The following is a 26,309-nucleotide window of genomic DNA, read 5'->3' on the forward strand; positions in this document are numbered from 1 at the left end:
TTACTAATAAAAAAGTATTTAAATGTATTTGTGTAATTTGTACTTCCAATCCCCTAAAACAAATTCCAGAAGAATTAACAAATCGTTATTATATAAACTACGCATTATGGCATGATTTTTCAATTATTATTATTAAAATAGTATCTTCCAATGCTTCTCAATTATAAATAATTTTAAAGAATAACAACACAAAAAATATTCAGCAAAAAATTAATCCAACTGATAACTGATTATTAAAGAGGCAATTTGTTAGTGACCCACATTCCCAAGACAAAGTTTCTGGGTCCAAATCCCAGTACTGTCTTTTTTAGCTGTATGACCTTGGCAAGTAATTCCATGCAACTTTCTATGCACATCTGAAAAATGGAAGACTATCAGGACCTACCTCAGAGGTGTTTTAGGAGGATTAAATGAGCTAATACATATAACATAGCTAGAATACTTAGGATACTCCCTGGTATATAATAAGTACTATGTGAGTTAGCTACTATTATTTTTATTTATTTTCTCAGAATAAAGGTAAAATAGTTGATTCATCCCTTATTGTTAATGCAGTTACTATATTTATTATTCAGAAGCCAATGAGTCTTGATTGTAATATAGACTCTTATCAATAGTTGGTCATTCTTTTTGTTGTTTTCGTTTTTAAGTAAAGTAATTCCAGTTCATCTATTGTATAATAATGTAATATGCCACAGATACAGTGTACACGTAACTGTCTGCCTTGCAATGAAATAACACCACCTTTATCTTGTGATTTTAGAATTTCCTGACAGTTCCCCTTTACAAAAGAAAGTCTGAGAAGTAGAAAAAGAAGAAGTTGAATTCTTCTCAATTATCTGAATCACAGGCCATCAATAAAACCCACAGAGCATGCTACAAGGTTGACAAGAAAAACAAGGTCTGATAATACTACCATGAAAGAACTAAAAAATGTGAGATATGTCTGCTATTTTGCAGGTTGCAAAATGTTACAATTAACAATGAGGAATGTCAGAATAAAACTGAAAACAGTCCATCATAAATTCAGCCAAGGAGATTTTTCCCAAGAATTATAATCTCATGTCTAATTCATGAAGTTAATTACTTCTACCCCTAATTTTTCAAGATTTTTCTTTTCAGTCCAAACTTCATCTGCTCTAAACTTCCTCATAGATCTTATAAGAAAAGCAAACATGCCTAAAGTACCATAACAAATCAGCTGCAAAAGACTAAGCACAAGGAACCTACTTCATTGTCATCTGGTGTGATGGTTAGGTTCATGTGTCAGCTGGGCCAGGTGATGGCGTCCAGGTGTCTGGTCAAGCAAGCACTGGCCTGTTACTGCAAGGACACTTGGGGTTGGTTAATAAACCAGAAGGCTGGTTTATTAAATCATCAGTCAGTTGGCTGCAGCTGTGACTGATTATATCAACAAAGGGTGTGTCTTCCACAATGAGAGAATTCAATCAGCTGGATTTAATCCAATCAGTTGGAGACTTTTAAGCAAGACAGAGGACCTTCACTTCTTTGGCCGACCAGCAAAGCATTTCCTGAGCAGTTCATCCAAGTTTCCAGTTCATTCCTGATGAGTTCATCAAACATGTTCATTGAAGTTGCCAGTTTGCTGCCTGAGGAGTTCATCAAACATCTTCATTGGAGTTGCCAGTTTTCTGCCTGCCCTACAGAATTTGGACTCGTGCAACTTGTGCATACCCACAGTTGCATGAGACACTTTTATAAAATCTTATATTTATAGATATCTCTTGTTGATTCTGTTTCCCTAGAGAACCGTAGCTAATACATATGGGAAACATGTATACCTCCCTGCTCATCACAGGCTTTGTGTTTTTAGGGATATTAAGTATTCAATCTAAACTGCAACCCTTCTTTGGGGTTCTTTAAAAATAAGCCTGAATATTGATTTCTTCTTAGATAGCTTACAAATCTTAATAAATTACGTTTTTCATCACCAAATGAAAAAAGTCAATCTGATTAATAAGTCTTTTCAGAGCAAAGATATTTTCTCCCACTCTTACTGATTTCTCCATAGTGACTAATAAAGTGCTCTGTATGTTACATAAACTAAAAAAAAAGTATGTTGAATAAATGAATGTATTTCTCTTAAAGTATGACTATCAATGAATATAGTTGCTACCCATTTTCACTGGTTATCAGCAATCTTTGTATCATTAGCTGCTAAAGGTATCCTGAAAGTGTTGAGATATGCTCTCTAAATCAGGTCAAATTTAACTTCAAAATTTCAACATTTAGAATATTTTTTAAGTGATAAAGTATTTATTAGTAATATGGTTGGCAGTTACAAGTCCATCTATCCAATTCTGAAATTATCCTCTATGTATTCCAAGCTTCAGCAAGTAAATATATAGAAGATAATAGAAGCCTGGTTTTCACTATTGAGGAACAGTTATAAATATGAAACAGGGAAGACCAGAATGTACCATATGGTACAATGGATTGGAACTGATGGCATCAAATGAATTCATGGTTTTAAATACATATAAATAGATATAGAAATATAGATATATGTATATCTGTGTGTATTTGTATGCATATCATGTGCCTTTGGAAATGAAACACTTGGAAAGATACAATATCACTTATGTGGTATTTCTACCAAAAATGTATAACCTGAATCTACTCATGAAGAAACACCAGATAAACCCAAATTGAAAAATATTCTTCAAAATAACTGGGCTGTGCTCTTAAATAAAATAACAAGGTTAAGAAACACAAAGAAAATATTAGAAAAACTTCCAAATTAAAGGAGACTAAATATAACTAAATGCAATGCATGACCCTGGACTGGACTCTGGGCTATGAAAAAATAAACAGCCAAACAGAGCATTTTGGGACAATTGACAAAAATTGAGTATGTATGGACTCTAAATTAGATAACAGTATTGTATTAATGTTAAATTTCCGGATTTTAATAATTACATTGAAGTTATATAAGACAATGTCCCTGTTCTCAGGAAATATGCAATGAAGTAATTATTTTCAAAATGTTCAGAACAAAAAATAGAACAAGAATCATAAAAGAAGTGGTCCATCATATAAATAATGAATCTGAATAAAAGATACATGGTAAACAAGAATTCCTTAAACTATTCCTACAACTGTTGGTAATTTTGAAATATTTTTGTTAAAGTTACACCCTCCCTCACCAAAAAAATCCATCTAACAAAAAGAAATGGTGGAATGCTCTTTCTAAAAATCTTAGTCATTCAACAAAGAAGTCATTTGACCTTTTGAATAAAATGGATTATTATAACTAAGAATTTCCTGATTTTATGATTTTCAGTCATATTTATTTGCAAAGTGAAAATTTTATTGATTGATTTTAATATATTTAAGATGCTCATTCAGATAAGTCACAAAAGTTATTAAAATTTTACAGATATTTGGGGTGGACATCTGTTGCTTTTGCCTACCAGCATCTTTTAGCCCTTCTGGTAACAGCACATTTTTCTTTCTCCATTAGCCAGCTGCCCTTCCCCTCACTGCCTGCGATTCTATAAAAGCTGTCAGTCATTTCACCTTATATTTCTCTCCACAGATGGGCAAATGACCCATGCTGACCAGACAGAACATCTTGGCCCAGAATTTTACATGGCCCAGGCAGAGCCAGTCCAAGTGTTTGGGGAGACTGACATAAAGGATTATACTCATTTCTTTGTGATCACCAGTTGACTTAAAAAAATAAAAATAATAATAATAAGGGAAGTCTGGGATGGCTAGGGTCTCTCTTTGCTACTTCATGAAGAAAATCAGTCTGAGAACAGAGACAACCCAGAAGAAAGCAAAAGCTAGGTGGGGCTGTGTTTTGGTCACCTACCATATAGTCTTATCTAATCCAGAAGTCATATACACTAGTGGACTTTTTAGTTCAAATCAAATTCAGAATAAGAATTAGAGTATTTATTTTATTATCTTGTTGCAACCCTCCACCACCAACCACAACATGAAAAGAAACAGGCCAACACAATGACAGTACAAGAGACAAACAGAAGCTAACATTCCTTTGATAGTTCATGATGGTATGTATTGCTCTCTCAGACTCACAGAATGGGGCTCCATGGGAATGTGCAATCAGTGGGGGCAGGTCCCGCTCACTACTATACATACAGTGCCTCGAACAGGACTCAGCATACAGCGGGTGCTCAATGAATGTTTGATGAAAGGTTGGAAGTTCCCCAATACTCACAAACACTAGCTATCAAAAATGGAAGTGCCTACAAATGATAACTGATGGAGAATACACATATCATGTTTCCTTTGAAATAATTCTTAGTTTCAGACACAGATCATTCTAGATCCTATTATGAGAGCATAAATGCTATACTTTAGGAAAATCACTAAATACTCAAAAAATTAGGCTTATGAAATGTGGATCAAAGGCTATTGAAACAATCAGCCTTAATGAGTGTTCTGTTTCTTTCACCTTTACCCATTTTCTGTATGTGTGACTGACGAGGTTGTTTAAATGACAAATGGATGACTACCTCTACACACTTCATATTACTGTTAACATTTTTTGACATTCAGCTCCAATTTCTTCAAACAATAGATTTTCAAAGATAGTAAAAATTCAACAGGCTTCCAATTCAATGCTGTCATTGTACCAAAACAGCATTAAAGATGAAATAAAAGCCAGATATGACAAGGAAACTGCTAATAAGCTGAGGATGTATGGCTATTCTCTCCTTGATGTTGATAGATACACATATATATATATATATATATATATGTTTTTGTTTCTTTTACAAATGTCATGAATGAAAATTCCAATAGAAAATTATATGTCCCCTATAATAACAATACTTCATTTATTAATATCTTTAAAGATACCTGAAGGATTCTGATTATGTAGCATTTGTTGACTTCAGGATACCCTAAAAATTTCAAAATTTCTTTCAAAAAATTTCTTTTCTGTATTTTAAGACAACCAATTTCTAAATACTGTTCTTTCCAAGACAGGGAAATATAAAATTTTACTCCATAATTTTCTTCCTAGCACTCATCACAACTCTCTAATCAACTATTTCTGCATTTCTTTAATTACTCTCACCCACTAAGTTGTTTTGTTTGATTGTATTGTTAGTCTTTCTTTCCCCAGCATCAAGCTGGCCCATAGTTGGGGCTCAATAAATGCTGGTTAAAAGAATGAAGAGATTCATTGAACTTGCCCAGTTCTTTTGAAATATTCAAGAAACATTTAATTGAACACACATTCATTTATTCCTGTTCCTTTTAAATATATAAATATATATATATATATATTTAAATACATATATATATGAAATGTTTCAAGAATTAACTGGGGACTTAGATATCTGTGTGTCACACAAAAGACTCAGCCCAGTGCTTTCTAAGGTACTCACCAAGTGTTAAATTGAAATAAATTGCATGTTATAAAAGTTACTTTGCTTCTTCCTATGAAATGCCATAAGAAAATTTAACATCATAGCAAAACTAAAAGTGTCTTAATTAACTTCTTTTTGTTCATTTATGCCACTCAATATCTATTGAAGGCTTACTAGAGTCCAGGTACCACACTAGGTGCTGAGGATAGCAAGGTGGATAAGACAGGTTAGTGAAGAAGAACATATGAACAAAACTACAGAATATGAAACTTTGTAATGTAAACATACACAACAGAGCTGCTGGAGCACAGTGCAAAGGAAAAGCACTTTCCTTGGTGAGAAGGAAGAATCAGAAAAGTTCAAAGGAAAGGGTTGATCAAGTGTTCACCAGCCAGAAAGCAAAAACTTTTTAATCCATACAAAGGGGATAGAGAGTATTCTTGGTTCTGCCAAGACTGGAATGCTTCTCTCTGGCCACTGCCGGACTACGATTCTTTTGATAACAGAAAAAAAGTATAGAAAGAGAATCTAGCTACTAGAAATTAACTTTTCCTTTACTTACTGTCAAATGCAGTGGCAAGAAATATCCAGATATATCCTTGCCTCTACCTTCTGTCTGAAGGTATGATTCTTGAAGCACCCAAATGATGCAAAGCCCTCTCTAAGAGGTGGATGACAAAGGGGTCATCTGCTACCCATAGCTGGGCCAATGTGGCCACAGGTGACTATTGTGAAGGAGAAAGGGGAAAAAGAGAAATACTACAACCCTTTTTACTGCTTTTAGCAGAACTCAGTGAAAATTTGTCAGCCCATGGTGCTTTTCAATCACAACTCCCTCTGTTAATTCCATGGCATCATGGGTATGTCACAGGCCCTAAGGAAGAGGCTTTTCTCGAAGGTCATAAAGCATGAAATGAATGCATGAGTGTTTCAATACATGGAATGTCTGGAAACCAGAAAGAAGTCCAACATGGATGAAATACTGAATAAATGGGTAAAAAAATAAGAAAGCCATTTTGAAACATTAGGACTAACTTGTGAAGAGATTCGTATCCTAATAATGACACTGTTAAGACTTTATCTTGCTAGCATTGTGAAATCAACAACACTTCTGAATCAGAGAAATGAAGCAAGCAAATGCATTTAGATGATAATCATGGTGGCAGCATGGAAGATGGACTGAAAATGAGAAGACCCTGGGAACAAGGGAGATAATTTAGTGGAGAAGCTTTTCAAGCTAAAGGTGTGAGTTAACATGATGGACTCAACGATGGAATTTCTCTGCTTATAAGACAGAATGTTCCAGGTTGGCTATATCTAGACCAGTTTGAAAGAGTATTATCTAATAGTACTTAAATCTGTTTTATCATTGATTCACATTAAGACAAAGTCTATTTAATGATTACGTACCACATTTTTTTAAATCGCTTTTCTTACATCAATAATTGGAAAATACCTATGAAATACAGTGACCAAGTAGGAAAATTAAAAAGCCACTGTGCTGTTTTGCCATAATGGAATAAGAAAAAGAAAATTATTTGGTCTAAAAGCAGGGTTATCTGATATTGTTTCAAAAAAAAACACGCCCAAGTATCCTTAACTGGCACATGAACAGCCACCAAAGATAACATGATAGGGATTTAATTTAATATTTCATGTGCAGGATATATTGTCTTTATTGTTTCCAATATCAGTGGAGTCTGTCAAACCTCTATTATTTCACTGAACTGTCCAGGCCAGAGAAAAGACCACTCAGAAACTTCTGTTACAGCAATAGTAACTTACAGCAACTCTGTTGTCTGACCTACTTAAAATATTTTGTCTTATCTCAGTAGGAATGTGTCAGAAAAGAGATAACTCCAAAGAATGGCTGAACCCATTTGGAAATTTGTTTATTCTCTTAAAATATTATACAAATTTTGTATAAAATGTCTCGCACTTTCTGGATAGTATAGATGTGGAAATCTCTCTGAAGGAAATAAAATGTAGTAGAAATTTAAACTCATTATAGTAATAAAATCCTAAATTTTTAAGCTGTTTGAAATGGAAACAATAGCATGTGATATTTCAAAATTCATTTAACAAGGAGCACTAAGTATCTAGTAGTTTGATTTGTTTGTTTGTTTGTTTGTTTTTGAGGTCTAGGGGAGGCCAAAAGAAGAAAACAGTTATTGAAATTTTCCCAATTTGTTTCAGAATCAAAAAAAAAGCACCTTTGTGGTATAATCAGCTCAACACAATTACGGTCACAGTCAAACTTCTACACTAGGCACAGGATAAAATGCCCAGTGAATTACTTACTGGAAAAAAAAAGTCACAATCATCATTAGCTAATGCTTTATAGCTTACTCTCACCTTCTTTTCTCATTGCAGGATTCCCATAATAAACACAAAATTCTGTTTCACCATTCCAAAGTGAGAAATTGTTATGGAAATATATATAAGGAAAAAGATTTTTGATCATACACACTTCTCAGCTAACTAAGGATTCAAGTTTGCAGGTCCCCACATCACAGTAGCAATAGTCCTGGGAAGAAAGTCAGTACAGGCAGGTGGAAGAGAGCAAGGAAAGACTGGTCCCCAAAACAGAAATTCTCACACTTTATGCCTCAGAATCACCTGGAGGGCTTGTTAAAACACAGATTGTGGGCCACATCGCCAGAGTTTCTGATTCAGTAGGTCTGGAGCCGAGCTGGAGATTCTGCATTTCTAACAAGTTCCCAGGTAATGTCTAGGCTGCTGGTCTGCAAACCATGCCTGACATAGCAAAATTCCTGATACTTCCCTAAAACTACTTCTAAAAGTAAGAAAAGTATACAGGCTCATGAGGAACACCACAGTATCTTAACTCCCAAATGTAACTCTTTGTTAACAATTCCCAATAAATTTCATATATAGGGAACAGAACAAATTAAAGCTGGGATAAGTATGAGTTTATAACAGTAGAAAGAAAGTTGTAAGTAGTAGAAAGTTGTAAAACAGAAAAAAAAATCCTGAAATAAAGATACAATTTTATTAGCTAGCCTGTTAACATATTCATGATCCACAAAGATGAATACATAGGAAATAAAACTCTAAGTTTTTTCTAGATTCTTTCAGCCATCAAGAGACTGTCAACTTGATTTTGAAATTCAGTATTCCTTTCTTATCATTTATCTTAGTATAGGGTAATTAATTTCTCACTTACTACCTAAGATAAATGGACAGCAATGGTTTTGCTTCATGATCTTTAAGAAAATTAATGTATGCCACTAATGGCCATAGCTGAGTTCTATTCTACATGACACTATGTAACAAGCATCTTTGGGGAACCCATTAATTTTGCTTCCAGCAAAAACAAATAAAATAGGGGTGACCAGGTATATCCTATGGTTAGGTGGTTCAAGTAGGAGTCCCCCCTGCCCCATCCCCCAGGAGTTCCTGCTCTACCCACAACTGCCCTAGAAAATCCACTCTGAATTGAAACTACAAATAACTTTCTATATTTCAGAATCTTCCTGGAGATTATAGTATGCCAGAAGCAAGAAATACTAAGCAGTACAATACTGTGATTAAACATACCATATTGTTTCATATTATCTTAGCATTCCCTGCCTTATTTGAACAAACTCATGAAGTTTAGCCCTCTTTTCTTTGTAAAAATTTTAATTTAAATTTAATTTCATATTAATGCTGAAAAAGCCCCCTACCTTTTTAAGAGATTCTTTTTCCTCTCAACGTTTTCAGTTGATTGTGGACACTATTCCCCTACTTTCATGTGTTTAAATGTATATTTATATGTATAATTTATATATATATATATATATTAAACAAAATAAATAAGATCTAAAATATTCAACCCTGTTAAGTGAAAGTTCTCATTATTTTGAAATTAACAAAATGACCAGGGAAAAACTAGGCAGGGAGCTGGGGTTCTGAGAGATTCAAATTCATCCATTCCAAGCTGAAGTGTGGCACCACCTGGCAGCAATTGTCCGCCCCAAACTTAAATATGGGGGGAGGGGATGGTATCCTGGGGCTTGCTAGGATTTGTGGAAAAGTAGCAACGATTACAGAAAACTTCCCAATTTGTTGGCTCTAGTTCTGTTAGACTGACCCAGTATCACATAGTGAGGTCTAAGAGTTCACCTTTCATCTCCACCCCTGGAAATTTAGTCTATCTTTTTTCAGAACAAGAGCCCAGAAGAAAACAGGAGCCCATCACCAATTGTGTTTTATCCACATAAGAATCTAAAATAAATAAGCATAAACATTCCTAAAGGGTATTTGGTATGGATAAAGATATCAAATATTCTTTGAATGACAGCCAGAGTATATAAACATAACAGTTTAGAACATCCTGCGTAAATATGGTATATTAAATGCTCTTAGCTAATGACATAAATTTACCTTTATAATTTGGGGGTGCTTTTACTAATTAAAATCCTTTTTCCACTAACACACAATAAAAGGGAAGTCATTTATATACTATTAAGGAGTTGAAAATATATAAATGAAGAAATCATCTTTTAAATGGGCCTTAGTAATAAAATTATGGACACATAAATTAATTATGAATATATTTTAATAGGTTTTCCCAGAGCACAAACTATAACAATTGCAGTTGTAAAGAGAAATATTAACATTGTAACATAGCACAATAAATGGACAAATATCTGGGGAAATGAATTAATTAAAGTAGTTTCAGTCAACACAGAATAGTTAGTGACACCTTCTTTATTCCTGTGAATTCCAAATAACATACTATTTCCTAAACTTGATTACAGTGATAGTTGTATTTATCCTTATTGGGATATGGTGATCACACATTAACCTTAATGAATTGGTTTTTGATTTGTGTTTCTCAAGTATTCATTAAGTTACTAATTAAAACTTTAGCCTTCCTTTACAAATAAAAGTCCTAAAGTATCAAAATTAACCCTCTAACTTCTAGTTCATTTACTTTCATTCAAACAGATTAAGAATATAATGATCTGGTTTACATCTATCTTTCTTCCACATTCTGATATACTTTAAAATTTTATTATAAAAACACAATAGCCTCAATAGGAGTAACTGAAATTAGACTTTGACTATAATAATGGTAGTGCCATGCTACCAACAAATAAGTGATATTTCTCTGGAAAAAGATGTTTTATTCCCAGGAGTTCTATTCTCTTCATAATTTTAGGGAAGAGAATGAAAATAGATGAATGCTTTTCCAATGTAAGAAATAACAGGCATTAACTTGTGTTTATGCAGTTAGATAAACAGAACTGATCATTTAACTAGTAGAACTCATCAGCTCTTCAAAACAAAGGATCACTATTTATCTCCATTTATATTTGCTAGAAACAAACAGAAAAATCAAAAGCTATATCAAGAAAATCTTGTAAAACCATCCAGGTCCCTACCTTATGCCTGAGCAAGGGGGCAGGGTTTTTACCCCATGTGCCAGTTTGAATCTATTATGTACCCCAAGAAAAGCCATTTTTTTTTAATCCAATTGTGTGGAGGCAGACTTATTGTGGGTGAGACCTTTTGATTAAATTATTTACATGGAGGTGTGAACGCACACTTTCAAGGTGAGTCTTAATTAGCTTACTGGTGTCCTCTATGAGAGGACAAAAGGCACAGATATTTTGAAGTAAGCTGAGAAACGCTTAAAGAGGAAATGCCAATAGACATTTTGGAGACAGCCACTGAAACCAGAACTAGGATCGAAGCTAAGAGATGAAATCTAGAGTTTGCCCCAGAGAAGCTAAGTGAGAACCCACAGACGCTTAAAGAGAAATCCACTGGAATTAGAAGCTGAAAGCAATGCAACCTGGGAGCCAAGGACACACAGAAGCCCAAAGACATTTTGGAGAAAGCAACAGAAACCTAGATCTAGATTCTTCCTAAATCTGGAAGACTATTCTGATAAAAGCAATTGGAAAAGTCCTCTCAAAGTAAGCAAGCCTAGCAATTTGGAAGCTTTTTTTTTTTAATGTTACACATGTAAAAGAGAGAAAACAAAAACAAACCTGTGCTCAATATAGCATAGATCTCTCTCACTGAATAGAAGCCAAAGAGTCTTCAACTTAGAGAATTAACAAGACTTGGATGATAAAGGAAAATGTGTTCCACTGATATTTCTCCATGAAATTTATTCTAGAACAGAAGACCACATTATTTTCTCTTAATTTATAATGCCAAAGCCCTTGTCCAAATCCTTCATGTTTCATTTTCAAATTGCATGCTACTCACTTCCTAGCTCCATGATCCTGTTCTGAAACATTACAAATATTACCAAAAATGCAACATCCTTTATTTGTTGCTTCAGTAACATAATTATACCATTCAGCTCAAGGAGCACAGTTGCTTCCTGGAAAACTAATGAGTTAGGAATCTTAAGACCTGCGTATAAATTTAACAGCCATGTAGCCACACGCAGAGTCATTTCATCTCTCCTGCACTCTATTTCCAAATCTGCAAATGGTGAGAGTTGGATTGGGTAGAATGACCTCTCAGATCTCTTTCAGCTGAATGCAAACAGGAGATCTTGTTGTGATTAGGAACAGCTACTCCAGAGGGCAATTATATATTTAATAGCAGCCTATCAAATAATTTTTTTGCTTTTATAATATAAAGGAGATGACAATAAATGGTTATAATCACTCCTTCATGAATATTCAGCTTCTTCATTTAATTAAAAAATACTGAACACTTGTCATGCCATATGCTAGACATATCAAACATTACACAACAGTAAACAGTCAAGAAATACTCTACTTTAATACAGTTTATAGTCTAGTGGCGGATAAAAATACATTAAATTACATGCAATTATTCTTTGGAAAAAATTTATTGTGATAAATGGGAATGCTTCACGCATACCTACTCATACACACACACACACCATTCACACCTTTATTCTAGAAAGAAAACAGTTCTCAGAATGGGCTCTGTGCCCCAAGCCTATAGACAGATGACGAGATTTTTTTCAGCAATAACAAATAAACTTACTGTTCTTGCTGAATTCCTCTGAGTTATTTTATAATTGAAACTTCAGGTAAGGCCTTAAATTAGCAAAAGGGATAAACGGCATTAGGGTTGAGTTTAGCTGTTAAGGGAAGGCAGTTGCCCTCTGGCTGCTGCGTCATCTTTCTCATGACTGTCATAGATAGAGTGGATGGCAACCATTTATGGGTTCCTTTATGTTAGCCTTTTGATATCACTTGAGGTCACAATAATGGACTACTGACGTCAGCAATTTAATGAGCAAGTATATCACAGGCCTGAAATGGTATTTATCAATTACAGCCTTATTCCCTGACAATAAAACTTTTCTAGAAAAAAAAAAAAAAGGATCCCTTTGAGGTTTTCAGAGTCTGGGATTACAGACTGGATGTCAATCAGTATCAGGTATCAGTTTGGGAACCACTCCCACAGACTGTGTCTCAGGCACCCTTCTAAATGCTTTATGCATAGTGACTTGTTCAGTAATCAGTTGATCAGAGTAGCTTTGCCAGAAACAACAGTATCTAAAACTGAATATCTTTCACCAAAACATGCTCCTCCTCCAGTGTTCCTATTCCAGTAAATGGCATCACTAATCACTCAGTCAGAAACCTAGTCACCATCCTGGATTCTAATTTCTCCCCAAATTTGTGTATCCAACCTAAAATCATTTAGATTTTACTCCTCTAGATCTCTATAGTCCAGCTATGAATGCAGCCCAAACCACCATAATCTTGCTCCAGGACCAGAACAGTGGCTTGCTAACTGCTGTCTCAAAGTGTCATCACTGTAAATTCCAAACCAAATCCATTCTCCACAGCCAGAGATGTCTTTAAAATGCAAATATGATCAAGTCATTACCCAGCTTAAACCTGTAATGGCTGTGATTACCCTTAAAAAAAAAAAAATAGTTCAAAATATCCATCACATGACCTGACAGCCTGATCTTTGACCACCTCCCTCTTACTTCTTTTTCCCTCCACCCCGTATCTTCCCGCCTCTCTCTCTCTCTCTCTCCCCCCCACCCCCGATCCTTACTCTACTTCTTTCATTACCCTGAATATGCTATGTTCCCTTTTGCCTATTGGCCTTCAGACTGATCCTTCTCTATTATAAGTCCTGCTGTCCCCTTCCCTTAACCCACTCACACTGACCTACTTCACCTTGCTAACTCCTACTCAGTGTTTTAAACTCAAGTTATAAGTTATAGCCTTAAGAAGATGCCCTGAGTCATCTGATAACCCCATCACACAAGACCATCCCATGCTGTGTTTAACTTTTGGTAGTACTCATTAGACTTACATTTACTATTTAATGTCAGTATTCTGACAGGAAGTTGCATGAGGACAGCTACAATGTATATCTTGTTTATTGCTGTATCTCTAAAACCCAGGAAATTGCCCAGCATATAAAAGATGTTCAATAAATATTTGTTCAATGCATGAATGAAAGACTACGTTCAAGTTGTGGGGTGAGGGGTGAAAGGATGACATGGAGGGAAAGGTACCTGGAGTTGAGGAAGACAATGGAGCAACATATCCAAACTGAAGAAACATACTCAAAAGAGACAAAACAAAGATGTTTTAAAACATACAAAAGCTGAAAGAATTAATTGCCAGAAGACCTGCACTACAACAAATTCTTTAAGCATAAAGAAAATTACACAAGATAGAAATATGGATCTGCACAAAAGAATGAAAAGAACCAGAAATAGCAAATATGTAGGTAAATATAAAATAAAATTTTATTCTCAGTTTTTAAATCACTATAAAAGATAACTGACTTTTTAAGCAAAAAAAAAGTACAATATACTGTGAGATTTATAACACGTAGAAGCGTACGACAACAATAGTTCAAAGACTAGTACTTTAGAAATGGAAGTATACAGTTGTACAATTCTTAAACAAAGGTAAACTGTGGTAGCTAAAGATGTATTCTATAAACTAAAGTAATTACTACAATAAAAACAAGAAGTTATAGTTCTTAAGCAAAAAAGAGATAAAATGTTTATGAAATATACCAAATTAATCCCAAGGAATGAAGAAAAAAGAGGGAAAAAGTAACAAAAAACTGATAGGACAAACAGAAATTGAAAGATGGTACATTTAAAGCCAAGCACATAAGTAATTAAATTAAATATAAATGTTCTAAAGACCCCAATTAAAAGGAAGAGCTTGTCACATTAGATAAAAAAGGAAAATTCAAATATATGCTATGTACAGGAAGCCAACTACAATATAGACACAAATAGTTTAAAAATTAAATCCTGGGAAAAGATATACCATCCTAACAGTAATCAAAAGAAAATTTAAGTGGCTATATTAATACTAGACAAAGTAGATTTCAGATTTTAAAAAATTACAAAAAATAAAAAGAGCCATTTCATTAATGGTAAAGGGGTCAATTCATCAAGAGTACATAGCAATTCTAGGGACTCGGGCAAGATGGCGGCATAGAGAGGAGTGGAAGCTAAGTAGTCCCCCTGGAACAACTACAAAATACCAGAAACAACTAGTAAATAATCCAGAATAACTGCGGGGGGACAAACGAGACCATTCATTCATCATACACCAACCTGAATTGGGAGGAATGCCCGAGAACACAGCATAAAATCTGTAAGTAAAACCTGCGGAACCAGGTCGGGAGACCCCCTCCCCCATAGCCCGAGCTGCAGAGCCATGTGGTGCCACAGAGAAGCTCTCTCCCAGCAAGGGAATACAGCTCAGCTGAGCTCCAACTGGGGTTTTAAGTAGCAAGTGTGAACTGCTCACTACAGGTACGCAGCCCCAAAAAACAGACAGAGGCTTTGGGTGACGACTGATCTGGGAGAGCCGGAGGGTTGCCTTGGACTAGGTCTGAAGGGGACTATCTGTTTCTTTTTTGGCTCAGTGGAGAAAGCCCCAGTCATTTTCAGTTTCCAGGGCTGTGAGTCTGGGAAGGGTGGAGATACCACAAGCAGAGAGAGAGACCATTGAAATGCTAATGACCTCCACCTGGGAGCTCTGTCTTCTCTAGGAGGAACATTCAGAACCAGACCCCAGAGCCTGGGGGAACACGGCCATACCTCCTCACACCAGTCAAGAATTATAAACTAACAGGTGCCACCTGCTGGGCAGAAAAGCACAGTGACCTGAGGCATCAAAGGGTGGAGCAATTTTCTAAGACACACCCACAGGGAAACCAGATACTGAATATTTCTTCCCTCTGGAACCTGAGCCTGTTCTGGTCTGGGAAAACCTGATTTGGATAACCAAGGAAACCATGCCTAGACAACAGAAAATTACAACCTACACTAAGAGAAACAAAGTTATGGCCCAAAGGAACAATGTACACTTCAAATGAGATACAGGAATTTAAACAACTAATGCTAAATCAATTCAAAAAGTTTAGAGAAGATATTGCAAAAGAGATAGAGGCTGTAAAGGAAGCACTGGACATGTATACGGCAGAAATCAAAAGTTCAAAAAACCTACTAGTAGAATCTATGGAAATGAAAGGCACAACACAAGAGATGAAAGACACAATGGAAACATACAACAGCAGATCTCAAGAGGCAGAAGAAAACACTCAGGAACTGGAGAACAAAACACCTGAAAGCCTAAATGCAAAGGAGCAGATGGAGAAAAGAATGAAAAAATATGAGCAACGTCTCTGGGAACTCAAGGATGAAACAAAGTACAATAATGTACATATCATTGGTGTCCCAGAAGGAGAAGAGAAGGGAAAGGGGGCAGAAGCAATAATAGAGGAAATAATCAATGAAAATTTCCCATCTCTTATGAAAGACATAAAATTACAGATCCAAGAAGCGCAGCGTACTCCAAACAGAAGAGATATGAATAGGCCTACGCCAAGATACTTAATAATCAGATTATCAAATGTCAAAGACAAAGAGAGAATCCTGAAAGCAGCAAGAGAAAAGCAATCCATTACATACAAAGGAAGCTTAATAAGACTATGTGCGGATCTCTCAGCAGAAACCATGGAGGCAAGAAGGAAGTGGTGTGATATATTTAAGATACTGAAAGAGAAAAACCACCAACCAAGAATCTTGTATCCAGCAAAGCTGTCCTTCAAATATGAGGGTGAGCTCAAAATATTTTCTGACAAACAGACAATGAGAGACTTTGTGAACAAGACACCTGTCCTACAGGAAATACTAAAGGGAGCACTACAGGGTGATAGAAGACAGGAGTGTGTGGTTTGGAACACAATTTTGGGAGATGGTAGCACAACAATGTAAGTACACTGAACAAAGGTAACTATGAATACGGTTGAGAGAGAAAGATGGGGAGCATGTGAGACACCACAAGAAAGTGGGAAAGATAACGACTGGGACTGTGTAACTTGGTGAAATCTAGAGTATTCAACAATTGTGATAAAATGTACAAATATGTTCTTTTACGAGGGAGAACAAGCAAATGTCAACCTTGCAAGGTGTTAAAAATGGGGAGGCATTGGGGGAGGGATGCAATCAGCATAACCTGGAGACTGTAACTAATATAATCATTGTATTATGCTTTCTTTAATGTAACAAAGGTGATATACCAAGGTGAATGCAGATAAGAGGGGGGGATAGGGGAGGCATGTTAGACACTTGACATTGGTGGTATTGTCTGATTCTTTATTCTACTTTGATTTAAGGTTATTTTTTCTTTTGCTGCTTCCTAGCTGTCATTTTTTTTTTTTTGTTTCCTCTTTCTTTTGCCTCTCTACCTTCTTTGACTCTCCCTCCTGCCTTGTGGAAGAAATGTAGATGCTCTTGCTTAGTATGAGCAGAATGTTCAATTAGGATGAACTTAAATGTTTGGAAATGAACAGGGGTGTTGGTAGCAAGATGTGAGAATAACTAACAGCACCTAATGGTGTGTGAATGAGGTGGAAAGCGGAAGCTCAGAGTCATATATGTCACCAGAAGGAAAGTTGGAGGTCAAAAGATGGAAATGTATAAAACTGAATCCTATGGTGGGCAATGTCCATGATCAACTGTACAAATACTAGAAATCACTTCATGAACCAGAACAAATGTATTACAATACAATTAGAAGTTAATAATAGAGGGGCATATAGGGAAGAACTGTATACCTATTACAAACTATATACTACAGTTAGTAGTATTTCAACATTTTTTCATAAACAGTAACAAACGTACTATATCAATACTAGGAGTTAACAATTGAGGGGGGTTGGTTAGGGATAGGGGAGGTTTAGAGTTTCCTTTTCTTTTTTTCTTTTTTCATCTTTCACTTTATTTCTTGTCTGGAGTAATGAAAAGTTTCTAAAAATTGAACAAAAATTAAGTGTGATGGATGCACAGCTGTATGAGGGTACCCAGGGGCAAGTGATTGTACACTTTGGATCTTTGGATAATTGTATGGTATCTGAACAATCTCAATAAAAATTAAAAAAAAAAAAAAAAAAAAAAAAGAGTACATAGCAATTCCAAACATTTATGCATCTAATAACAGAGCCTTAAAATATATGAAGCAAAGCTTATAAACTAACGGGATAATTAGACAAATCTACAATTTATTGAAAATTTAACATCCCTCAATAACAGAGAGAACTAAAGAGGCTGAAATGAGTAAAACTGTAGAAGACTTGAAAATTGACATTCTAAATTCATTTTACAGCACACTGCACACAAGAACAGCATAACACACATTCCTTTTACATATATATGGAATACTTACCAAGAGAGAATAATATTCTGGGCCAAAAGACAAGTTCCAAAAAGCTTAAAAGGAATCAAATTGTACAATGTATCCTCTCTGACCACAATGAAATGAAATTAGAAATCAACTACTGAAAAAAAAAATCCCCAAACATTTAGAAACTAAATACCTAACTTCTAAATAACCCATGTGTCGAGGAAGAAATAAAAATGTAAATTAAAAATTATTTTTAACTGAGTGAAAATAAGCACACAGCATGTTAAAATTTGCAGGCTGCAACTAAGCAGTCTTAGAGGAAAATTAAAGCCCTAAACACTTACATTAAAAAATAAGAAAGATCTGGAATCAATTACCTAAATTTCCTCCATAAGAAACTAGAAAAATAAGAGCAAACTAAAGCTAATGTAAGCAGAAAAAAAAGGAAATAGTAAAGATGAGAAATTGATGAAATAGAGAACATAAAAACACAAGAAAAAAAATTAATGAAACTAATAGTTGATTCTTTAAGGAGATTAAAAAAAAAAAAAAAAAAAAAAAAAGCCTGTAGCCAGACTTATAAAAAAAAAAAAAAAATCAAAAAGGGAGGGGGAAGGAATAGAGTAGAGAAAGAGGGAGGAGGGAGTAAGAAGACGACACAAATTATAATAACAGGAATGAAAAGGTTATCACCACAGATCCAACAGACATTTAAAGGATATTAGAGAAATTACCCTTTGATAGTGAACAATTTTATGCCAATAAATTTGACATTTAGATGAAATGAACAAATACCATAAAAGATACAAACTACCAAGCTTACCCAAGAAGAAACAAACAATCCGAATAGCTCCATGTCTACTTAGAAATTGAATTTGTAACTAAAAATCCCCCACAAACAAAACCTTCAGGCCCAGGTATCTTCAGTAACAAATATTGGCCCAGGTATCTTCAGTAACAAATATTACCAAAGATTTAAGTAAGAAACAATGCCTATTCTCCACAAAATTTTTCAAAACTGTGAAAAGAAAGTAAAACTTCCCAAATCATTCTGCAAGGCCAGCATTACAACGGATACCAAGGCCAGCATTATCTGGATACCAAAGACACTGGAAAAAAGAAAAACTACAGAAAAGTATCCCACATGAACATGTATGCTAAAATTCTTAACAGAATTGTCAAACTGAATCCAAATATATAAAAGGGTAAAACATTATTACCAAGAAGACTTTTATCCCAGGAATGCAAGACTGCACAACATTTAAAAATCAATAATGTAAATCACCATATCAGCAAACCAAAGAAGAAAACCCATATACATGATCATCTCAAAAGATCAAGAAAAATATTTTAAAAATTTTCTGTTTAAAAAAAAACCAGGAAACCAGGAATAAAAGTGAATATTTGCAATCTGGATAAACGGCATCTTCAAAAACTACAGCTGACATTAAACTTAATGAAAAAATGAACGTTTTCCCCCTACGATCAGGAAAAAGGCAAGAATATCCACTTTCACCATTCCTATTCAACACTGTACTGAACGTTGTAGCTGGTCAATAAAGCAAGAAAAAGAAATAAAGTCATACATACTGGAATGAAGAAATAAAACATGTCCTCAAGTTAAATGATAACCTACTTAGAAAATGCCAAAGAATTGAAAGGAGAAGTTACTAGAACTAATAAGGAAGTTTAGCAAGGTCACAGTCCACAAGTTCAATACACAAAACTCAATTATATTTTTACCTTGTAGCACAACTGGAAATTTTACCCCCCCCCCCGAAAAAAAAAATCGGTATTTAACAGTAGTACAAAATAGTTTATAAGCTTATGTAAAAATCTAACAAAATATATGTAAGATATATACAGTTTAAACTACAAAGCACAAATGAAGTAAATCAAAGAAGAGATAAATAAATGAAGAGATAATACAGATTTCTAAGACTTACAGACTCAATACTGTTAAGACATCAATTTTCCCAAATCTACAGATTCAACATAAATCCACAAAATTCCACAACAATTTTTTTTATAAAAACCAACAAGTATATGAAAAGGCAAAGGAATGAGAAGAGCCAAAACAACTTTGAACAAGAAAAAAAATTGGAAGACACACAACATGATCTCATCACTTATCCTAAAGCTGCACTAATAAAAGCTATGTGGTATTGGTAAAAGAAACACAGACAAATAGATCAATGGAATATAACAGAGTTGGTAAATACACCCACAAATATACCAGTGAGCTGATTTTTGCCAAAGTCACAAAAGCAACTCAATGGAGAAAGGATAGTCCTTTCAACAAAAAGTGCTGGAATAAATGGATATCCACTGCAAAAATTTAAAAAAAAATAATAACTTCAACCCATACTTCATACCACATCCAAAAAATTAATTTAGTAGGGATCATAGACCCCAATATAAAATCTAAGACTATAACACTTCTATAGAAAAACAAAGGGAAAAATCTTTGTGACTGTGAGTTAGGCAAAAAATTACAAACTCCAAAAGCATAATCCATAAAAATGTTTGATAAATTGGACTTCATCAAAATTAAGAACTTCAGTGCATCAAAAGACACTGTGAAGACCATTAGAAAATCAAGCCACAGCCTGGAAGAAAATATGTACAACACAAATATCTGATGAATTGCTTGCAAACTCTCAAAACTCAGTAGTAAAAAAAAAAAAATGAACACAGACTTTTTTAAATGGGGAAACGATTTGAATGAACACTTTACCAAAGAAGATATAAGGATGGCAGACAAGCACATCAGAAAATGCTCAGTATCAGTAGTGATTAGGAAAATGCAAATTAAAGCCACATTGAAATATTACTACACACCCATTAGAATGGCTAAAATTTTAAAAAGAAAAAAAAAAACTGATACTACCAACAATTGGGACTCTCATTCACAGCTAGTGGGAATGCAAAACGATAAAGTCACCTTGGAAGACAGTTTGTCAGTTCTTATAAAGGTAAACATGCACTTATCATTTGACCTAGCAGCCCCACTCCTATGTCTTTACCCAAGTGAAAGCTTATGTTCTCATAAAACCTGTATGCAAATATGTATAGCAGCTTTGTGCGAACTGCCAAAAACTGGAAACACTGCAAATGTGCATCAACTGAAAAATCAGTAACAAACTGAGGTACTATATAGTCATACAATGGAATATTATTCAGGAATAAAAAGGACACAATTACCATTACATAGTGACAACATGGATGAATTTCAAATGCATTTCACTACGTGAAAGAAGCAGAGACAAAAGGTTACATCTATATTATTTCATTTATATAACATCTTGCAAAGGCAAAAATACAAAGGGAGAAACAGACCAGTGATTGTCAGGGTTGTGCGGGTCAAGAGAGGGGTTGACTACAAACAGGTATAAGGAATATGTGGGGGTAACAGTGTTGTTCCCTATTTTGATTGTGGTGGTGATTACACTACTGTCTTCATTTGTCAAAACTCAAAACTGTACACTAAAAATGGTGAGTTTTACTAGATGCAAACTATACCTTATAGTTTTTAAATGGAAAAAAAAATAAATAATGAGTCTTTGGGAACAAAGTGCCTATAAAAGCGATAAAAGACAGAAACAAGAGAAGGTAGCAGTGCCATATGTGGGAGCTTCAAAGGGGCAAGGGGTTTTGCACAGGTTTAAGGGTATTGTCAGGGAGCAAGAATAGAGAACAAGCAAGGCACCAAACTCTTGTACCTCCCTCTGAAACACATCCTTTCTGACCTCTAAACTTTTGCCTAGCCTGGGAATAATCTCCTCAACACACTTTCATAATTTTGACATTCCAGTGACATTTTCCTATTGAACCATATATTGGTCTTTTTGTCTACCCTATTAATCTGAAACTCCTTCAAGACGGGTATTTTACTATTTTTAATATATTTCTAGCTGTGTTCAAATTAAACCCAGGTTAAATCTGGAAACCATTCAATGTTATTTGCTTGATGGAATTTATTGACCATAAAAACTTAGGGTATTATATGTCTATTTTTATTCATTTTTGCATGTATGTTTGTGAGTTAAGTTCATTCTAATAAAGAAATTGCTCCTAATATATACGTACCTCCAGCAGCTCAACTGTATTCACATCAAAACCTAAATGAAATCATGGAAATGTAAAGCTGGAACCTATAAGAGACGGCAGAAATCAACTGATTCACCCCTTTGTTTTCCAATAAGGAATCTAAGGTGAAAAGGTCATGACTTAACAAGTCCACACATTTAGTAAATGGCAGAGCCTGTGGCTGCTTCTCAGATTCGAAAATATTACAATTTTCTATCTAAATCCACATTCCTCGTATCTTTACTGTCTTGAATACCTACAAAATGAGAAAGCAACCTTAACAATTACAAAGGAGTAGATGGGTATACAGATTGCTTCCAGAGCAGTGTGACATTATATCTATTGTTCTGATGTATTGCTATAGGAATCTGCTCCATCTTCCACAATCTACCAATAGATCTCTTTATCACATATTCAAATGTTCTTAGCTTTTTGAAGGACTTCTCTCCCTTTTTCTCTTTACTTAACTTTTGTTTGTAATTAGTGCTCAGACATGAGGCCTTCTTTTTCTATTAAGTTTTAAACCCAATTTCTATAATTAATGCTCCTTTCTGGCAATGGCTCTGAAGTAAAACCCACATTCATTCTGCTCTGTAACTTAGACAAACTCAGTACACAGCCATTCTTTTTCACAATTTATGGTTCAATAGGAAATAAAGACTGAATATATGGTTCAATAGGAAATAAAGACCAATATATGGTTCAATAGGAAAACATCACTGGAATGTCAAAATCATGAAAGAGTGTTGAGACTACTCAGTATCACATAATACCTCTCAATCAATAGCTTGGGGCCCAGTAAATGAATTAAGAGGAAAGGAAAAATAAAAGCACGCTGGCTCATGGCAAAGGTGTAATTCCTGCTTATTAGACACTTGGCGATTAGGCTCAAGTTTATACTCCTCTCCCTTAAAGGAGAAAAACTTCACATGTCAACCTAAGTAAGGCAAGGCTGTCAAACTGACACTGGAGTGTAAGCTCCATGAGGAGAGAGATTTGTGGATGTCTTATTCACTGCTGAATTTCCCAGGACAGTACCTGGCACACTGCAGACTCTCTCTTAACATCTGCTGAAGGAAGGTATCCAGACCTTATCAACCTCAGCATCAGATCCCAACATCGAAACTCCTTCACATCATGTTATCCTAATGGCTAAGCATCCCCTTCACAGTTTCCTTCTAAAAGCCTGAAGGAATTGCCATTCTCCTGCTCAAAATTTCCTAGGGTCACCAATGCACTGAAATTTAAAGCTCTGACCACTGTTCACATGATCTCGCGCTCTCTCTGACTCACTGCCTACCTCTCTTTCCTTTAGCTCTTTCTCCTCTAAAAAGAACCTCCACTTTTGCACTGGCCATCCACTCTGTCTAGAACAGTCTGTCAGTACCACCCTCTCCTCCCTGCTCCTGACACATGTGCATGGCTCATTCCCTATACTGCATTCGGGCTTTGCTCAACTGTCACCTTCTCAGAACAGTCTTCCTTGACCACCCTGTATCACATAATACCTCTCAATCATCACACTCTTCCCCTTACCCAGCTGTATCTATCTTCGTATTCATGGCACTGGTCACTGCCTGATATGTGTTTGTTTATTGTCTGTCTCCCTGACTAGGATAAAATCTTTGCTAGGTCAGGGACTTTTCCTGTTTCATTCACTTCTGTATCCTCAGCACCTAGAAGAGAAGCTGGCACAAAATAAGTGTTCATTCAATATTAGTTAAGTAAATAAACATCAGACCATTACTTGTGATACAAAGTAAATGAGGTTCTATTAGAAAAGTGCTATTAGAAGGAGCCACTTAACTTAGCAGAAAGTTAAACTATATATAGCTGGAACTCCAGAAGAGCTAAGCATTTGGCCACAAATATGATTCTTCCCACCCTGCTTTAAAAATAACTTCTATTGACAGCAGGGAATTGTCACCCTCATACAATAATATTGGTACACATGGTCATATCTCAATCAAATAATTGGTGGGGGAGGGGCTGATCCCTAATAAAATGAAATTTTAGAATATTTGAATAAATGTCCATGGGTATGAAAACAAAGAAAAAAGGAGGTATTTTGTCAAATTCACTTATAGGTTTTATGTAATTCCAATCAAAATCACAATGAAAATTTGTTTGGAACTTGACAAAATAATTTTAAAATTTATCTGAAATATTAAGCAGATAATTCTGGAAAAAAAAAGTTAGATATTCTAAAGCTATAACAATAAAGCAAAGTACTACTGATATAAAAGTGGACAGTTAAAATTTAGTTGCACAGCCTTGTGAAGGCATTAAATGTCACTGAATTGTATAGTTTAAAATGGTTAATTTTCTGTCATGTGATTTAACCTGAATTTAAAAAAAAAAAATTTTAAAGGAGAAAAAAAGTGGACAGTTTAATAAAATAGCATAGCCTAAAATATAAAGAACCTAACTCATAATTAATAAGATATCACTCATGATTTGGAAAAAATTATATATTTACAAAAAATAATATTTAGAGCACTTGACATATCATGTACTAAAAGAAATTCTATGTGAGTTAAAAATAATTAACCACAGAAAACTTGGAAATCAGTAGTCATCATAGATAAAGAGAAGATGGCTGTTGGCAATTGAACCATGTCCACCTCAAAAGGAATGTTCCAGTCCCAATCCCTGGTCCCATGGGTATGAATCTATTTGTAAATAGGACCTTTGAAAATGTTGTTAGTTAAGGTGTATCCAAACTGAATGAGGGTGGGCCTTAATATGATGTAGTTAAAGTCCTTACATGCAAAGGGAATTGAACGTACAGAAAGAAGACACAAGGAGCAGCCAGACTCTGGAAGTCAACAGAACCTGTAGAAAAAAAAGACACCACCATGGTGCATTGCCAGGTGACAGAAAAGCCAAGGAATCCTAAAGATAATGAGCCAGCCAGAAAATCCCACCTGGGAAGAAGTCTCTAGCCACTTAAACTGTGAATCAATAAATTCCTGTTAAGTCAATCCATCATATGGTATTTGTTTTAGCAGCAGGAAAAGTAAAACAATGGAGTTTCTAGGCTTAGAAACTATAGAAATAAATAATATAGAAGCAACAGAAAAGTATGACATTAAAATTTCAAAGCAGAAAGCAATTTCAAGAAAGTTTTTGTAGTAAATATGATAGATCTTATTTAACATATTGACTGTATAATGAGATCAAACAAGCATATAAGAAAAACACTAAAATCACAAAAGATAAACGAGCAAAGATCAAAAAAAGACAATTCATGGAAAAGGAAATGCAACTAGCAAAGAAGAATTTGGAGACATTTCTGGCTCATCCTTGATTCTGAGTTTGGTACCTAGTGAGATCTTGATTTCGTGCTTCCTGACAGCCAATAACTGGTCTCTCATTTGCTCTTCAACTCTGCCCTTGCTTTTCAAATGAAGTATTATGTTTCATTGCTGCTTCCTCAGTTCTGACCCACACATACCCCCAAGTCCCAGCCTTGCCATGCCCTGCCTTATGAAAGGGATAAGACAACTAGAGGAAATCTCTACTTTTCCCTAAAAAGTTTACCACTTTACTCACTCAGTGCTGCTACATAAAGGCCTGTACTTTACTCTTCATCACCTTCACTTTTATGTACAATATCCAAACGGGTGAAGGAGTCACATACACAGTGTACAATGATCCATGTTATGAGGTTGCAAACACATAGTTGGCCCTCAGTAAATACTGCAAAGAGAAGGAAAGGGAAGGGAAGGAGAAAGGAGTGGAAGGGAGGGAGAAAGGGAGGACTATCTCAGTAATATTTCAATTGAAAGTTTCCAACTATGAACTCCAGGGTGCTCTTAATCCTCTAGGTATTACAGATACAACTGTTGGGACTCACAGTCTTTTCAAGAACACATAAAAAACAATTATTGATATAAAAACATTGTAGAAATTATAAAACATAAATGAATAAATGATTACTGGTCTACAAAATGTATTAAGGTAACTCAATTAACTTTGAAGTATAGTATTATAAAAATTCATTACATTCAAAAAGTTTGTACATTAGATTATCTTACTACAAAATAATTTCTATAGAAGCCTAAGGATTGCCACAGTCACACATAAATTAGTTATTCACAAAAAGGTAATTTCAAAGCACATTTATAAAAATGCTTACAAATATTTCTACACCAAAAACCATATTTAATGTTAGATTATAGTATATTTTAATATATATACTGGGAGGTGATGAAAGCAT

General features: G+C 34.9%; 1 protein-coding gene across 4 annotated transcripts in view; it reads right to left on the reverse strand.

Annotated features, from left to right (window-relative positions):
- The window catches only part of CTNNA3 (catenin alpha 3), a 1,946,492-nt gene that overhangs the window by 1,732,441 nt on the left and 187,742 nt on the right, over positions 1–26,309 (reverse strand). The window lies entirely within an intron of this gene.

This window comes from Choloepus didactylus, chromosome 15 (genome assembly GCF_015220235.1).
Source record: "Choloepus didactylus isolate mChoDid1 chromosome 15, mChoDid1.pri, whole genome shotgun sequence".
NCBI lineage: Eukaryota > Metazoa > Chordata > Mammalia > Pilosa > Megalonychidae > Choloepus > Choloepus didactylus.